Raw genomic sequence first — 5492 nt, forward strand, 5'->3', positions numbered from 1 at the left:
AGGGGAAACGGATAGAGAAAAAGACATCCACATTATGTATAGAACTTTCATATTGAAGGTTAACCAAGCTAAATCAATTGTCATGATGAAGAGAACTAAAAACTGTGAGACTGACTCAACCTGCAAACACTTGATCTTTTCAAGGAAAGAGGGTAAGGCTGCCAAAGATTTAGAATATAAACTCATTTGTAAATTCTCATGAGGAAGTATGGGGGAAGATTATGAGCCATATTCCCTCATAAATCAAAGAAAAGTAAAGGGTAAAACAGGTTTAAAGGAAGTTTGGTGAGAATCAACAAAGCAAGGTTATCCCAAGGATATTTAAGTATGAAACTGAAACAAAAACAACAAAAATTGTAAATATTTTTGTAACAAACTCTTTTCACTACCCTAGATGTGATGTTAGAGGAAATAGATGTAGTAGACGTAGATGTAACAACAGTGATGGGAAAAGCAGCTGGAATATACCAGGACTTAAAAGTCTGTGCTAGAGGCAATAATATTTTATTTTTAACAAATTTTATTAATTTATTTATTTAGTTCTTAGAAATATATTTTCTCTTCCTTCTACTACTATATCCCTTTTTGGGGAAAAAAAGAAAGACAAAACCCTTGTAATAAGTATACATAGTAAAAAAAAAAAAAGGCAAATTCCCACATTGGTCAAATACAAAAATATATTTGTCAAGGGGTATGCTGGAGTCAGGTTGACCATCTCATTAGAGCTGATTGTTAAAAGTTTTAGCATGGGCATTTATACCTTAGAAAGTGGCAAATAGTACAAACCAGGACTTTTAAAAATATTACATGGATTGTCTTCGCTAAACTTAAAGAACTGATGGAAAAATTGTTAAAGTGTGTCTTACATAAAGTTGTTTGTTTTTTTCTCGGATAGCCCATTGTTAAACACTTACAAGCACAACCCTGATTGTCAGATGTGCCTGTTTTTCCTGTATCTCTTCTAACATTTGTCACTTTCCTTTTGTATCAACTTTTTAAATCCTATAGGTGTGAGGTAGAACCTCAAAGACCAATGAAACTTTGAAAGATTGAGTTTTGAGATATATGAAAAAGGAAAATATAAAGGGCATGGAAAAACTCACTAACTCAATTACAAGTGAAGGCAACCCAGAGAGTATCAACTATTCACTAATATATCTATTTTTACATTTTATCCAAAATGTTTCTGAGAATAATATAGCAAGCATAAAGGGCATTCGTAATGCCCTACAGAGTGGCTTTCACAAACAATATACCACAAAAGTCCACATATTTATTGTGACAAAAATTGACTAATAGATGTAGAGAATACAAAATGCCATTGCATTTCTAGTTTGTTACCTAAGAAAAAAGACTTTTTTTTGCTTTTCAATTAAATTTTATTTTACTTTTCAATCAGCAAAATTCTACCCTCTCCCCCTCCCATCCTATTCCCACCACAATTGAGGATGAAAGGAAAACAAACCCCTGTTACAAACATATATACTCCAGCTAAACAAAAGTCAGCATTGACTAAGTTAAAAAAAAAAAGAAAAAGAATACTGTATATGTATATATGTATGATCTTCCACTTTGAGTCTCTCAAATCTCCATTAGTAAGTGGGTAGTATGTTTCATCATTAGTCCTTTGGAATGTTGCTTTGATCATTACCCTGATCAGAGTTCCCAAGTATTTGAAAAATATCTCTACAGTGTTGTTGTAACTACAAATTGTTCTCCTGATTCTTCTGTTCATTTCACCTTGCATCAGTTCATAGAAATCTCCCCAGGTTTTTGCAAACCATCCCATTAATCATTTCTTACAGCAAAATAGTATTCTATCACGTTTATATAACCATATTGTGTTTTTCAACCAGTCTCCAATTGATGGGTACTTCCACAGATTTCAATTCTTTGCCATCCCAAAAAGAACTATAAATATTTTTGTACAACCTTAAATTTAATTTTGCTTAGGTATGATCCCTCCCTTAATGCATCCACCCTTTAATTTCTCCTTTTCCACTCTATTTCTCAGTTTAGTAAAATGTATTTCTATGCCCAACTCTGTATATATGTGTAGTCTTACCTCCTTTGGCCAGTTCAGATGAAAATGTGGAACAGTTGTTAGCTGCTCTTCTGACTTTTTATTCCTTATTTGTGTAGACTTATGCACTCTGATTATCTGACATAACTTTTTAAACCTTTTTTTCCCATACATTTTAGACTCCCTTTCAATTTCTCTCTCTCTCTCTCTCTCTCTCTCTCTCTCTCTCTCTCTCTCTCTTTTGGTGAGGCAATCGGAGTTAAGCGACTTGCCAAGGGTCACACAGCTAGTAAGTGTCAAGTGTCTGAGGCCAGATTTGAACTCAGGAACTCCTGACTCCAAGGCTGGAGCTCTATCCACTGTGCCACCTAGCTGCCCCCAATTTTTCTTCTAATATCATTACTACATAACAGAACCATTCTCAGGTTTTATCCAATTAAACTCCCTTTATGACCCCTAGATGATAGGATTCAGAGATTATACATGTATCATCTCCTGGCAGTAGAATATAAATAGAATATCTTTATTTAATCCTTTATCGTTGTCCATTTGTGTTTACATTTTTAATGTTTCTCTTAGCTCCTATGTTTGTATTTCAAAGTTATTTCTGGTATTTACATTAGAGATGCTTGGAAGTCCTCTATTTCATTATAAATTCATTTTTTCCTCTCTAACATTACATTTAGTTTTATTGGATAAGCTATTCTTGGCTCTAAGTCTATGTCCTTTGCTTCTTGAATATATTATCCCAAGCTATCCACTCATTCATAGTGGTGGCTACTAAAATCATGTGTGATTCTGAATGTGACTCCTGAGTATTTGAATTCTTTGTTTCTGTTTGCAATAATTTCTTTGACTTGGAAGCTCTAAATTTTAGATCTGATGTTTCTAGGAGTTGTTATTCTGGAGTTTCTTTCAGGATGTAACATGAACATTTCCTATTTCCACTTTGCTCTCTGGTTCTAAAGAGATATGGGAAATTTTCTTTTAAGATTTCTTGAAATGTGATTTCTAGTCTATTTTTGGATATGATTTTGAGGCAATTGAATGATTCTTAATTTTTCCCCTTGATCTATTTACCAGGTCAGTTGTTTCTGATATGAGATACTATTATTATTTCTTTTTTTTGTCTTTTGACTTTGTTTTGTACTTATTTCTCATGGAATTATTGGCTTTTCTTGGTTCATTTTAATTTTTAGGGAGATTGTTGCTTGGGCAAAGTTTTGTACCTCTTTTGCCAAGCTGTTAATATGTGCCAAGATGTTTTCTTCATCTCTTCTGGAATTCTAGTTGAATTTGTGCCTAGGCAGTATTTTTCTTTGAGGATTTGCTTATAAATGTTTCGGAGCCTTTCTTTTCTTCTGGGTTCGTGTTTTGAATATCTCTGTCACCATAACAGCTTTTCTGGCAGCATTATTTTTTGTTTGCTTATTCTTCCAAGTTACTTTCCAACTTTGGCCTTGATTTTAGTGTCAGGGTTTGTGTTCTCTTGGAATAAAGATCTGGGCTGGTCTTGGTGCAGCTTTCTTGAAGATTTTGTGTTATAGTATTCCAAAATATTAGGGAACTGCTCAGACTGGGGACCTGCAAGCTTCTCAGTGCTCCCTAAGTGATCTGATTCAGTACAAAATATAAATGTTGTCCTACCAGTCTGAGTTCTGTATGTTCTTGATCTTGGATTGGATGTATGTTAGGGTACATTATTACTGGACTCAGTCCCTGTCATCCAGCTGGAAAGTTCTACTGGTTTAGAGTGACAGAATTGTAGACTTCCCTTTAGTCTAAGAGTCCTGCTCTGCTTATTTCCTGGTAGGCTTCAGGTTCAGCTAGAAGGGGGAACTGAGACTCTGCTCTTCTCCTGGGATCTGAGTCATTCCACTACTGCTTGCTTTAAAATTTCCTCTTTGTTCTGTATATAGACAGCACCTGCTACTGCCTCTTATCCCAGAGTACTGCGCCTGGGCACAGGTCTTTTCCTTGGTCTTACCTGTATCTGTAAGCTGGGACTGGGTAGCCAGAGACAATGCTTCTATTTGGCAAATATTCTCTCAACTTGTGGTGCTTCAGTAGGGATCTGGTAACTGTACAATCTTTCTTAGCACTGGAATTCTCTCTGTGCTGCTCTGAGTCAGAATCCATCCCCAGGGTCCATAGACCTTTCTATCTCCCAGAGAGGACCTGGACTGAGGAAAAAAAAAATAACTCACTGTGATTCTTTTTCTCTTGGATTTACCCATCAGGATTCAGCCTGGTGAATTTTCTAGATCTATTTGAAGGAGTTTGGTTTTTTTTTCTTAATGTTTTTGGGATTTAGAAGGTCTGCAATTTTTTCTCCTACTCTACCATGTACGATCTCTCAAGAAAAAAAAAAAACATTTGATCTGGTAGAGCAAAAAAACACTTTAAAAACTTTCCTCAAGCAAGCTATGTCCCATCTATATGTTAGCATTATAAAAGACATCCCAAAAGATAATAATAGATGGAACCTTGATTAATTACACTGATTATTACTGTCAAATGTGGTATAAAATGGAGATACATATGGTCACTATAAGTGCTTGCTATTATCAGAGGAGCAACACAGGGTATAAGTCAAAGAGTGCTTTCTTGTAGAGCTAAACCAATTCAGCAAGCATTTATTAAGTGCAAACTATATGTGTTGAGTAAACCCCAGGTTCATTCAACCAGTTTATATCAATTAGCTTTTACAAAGGGCTATTTACTGAGAAGATATAATAAGAATATAAGTACAAATACATTCCTCTGAATCAAGACACATTTTCTCCTATACCACCTCAATCTATGGAAAGAATGAACTCAAACTTAAAGCAGTTTGCTACAAATGATTTCTCCACCAAGTTCAATTCTGAATTGGACATTGCCACTGTATGAGTTGTTGCTTTGCAGCAGGATAGGTCTCAGCTGCTGGGCTGGGCCTGCAAGTCTCTCTTCAGAGTGTCACTTTATTTCAACAGGTTCTGCTATTCACTCCCTGATCTCTTTTGACCCAGACGATTGCAGAATGTCTTCCTTACTCTAAATAGCTGGGCAGGAAAGAAGAATAAAGGATAAAAGTTCCTAAATCCGGAATAATTTGAAACTTAGCATTTTTCCTGATTCTACTGTTTAAAAATTTTCTATGTGAGCCTCAAGATGTTACATCAGGCTATGGTTCATTAAATTTTCCATGAGGAAGGATTTCTATATGGGTTGATTATACTTCAGCCAACTACTTGACTCATTAGCATATTCATTCTCAACTTGCCAAGTTCTAAAGTAATCAAGGGTTATGTTTGAATATTTATTACTTTATTAATTCCCAAAATTGCAAAATCTTTCTCACTTAAGAGTTATTCCTGAGTTTCCACCCTGGATTGTTAAATAATATTTATTTAATGAACTGAAGAGTGATCTTTTCCTATAATCATTTGCTCATCTCTCTCTCTCTCTCTCTCTCTCTCTCTCTCTC

Source organism: Vombatus ursinus, unplaced genomic scaffold (assembly GCF_900497805.2).
Source record: "Vombatus ursinus unplaced genomic scaffold, bare-nosed wombat genome assembly UNPS02014830.1, whole genome shotgun sequence".
Taxonomy (NCBI): domain Eukaryota; kingdom Metazoa; phylum Chordata; class Mammalia; order Diprotodontia; family Vombatidae; genus Vombatus; species Vombatus ursinus.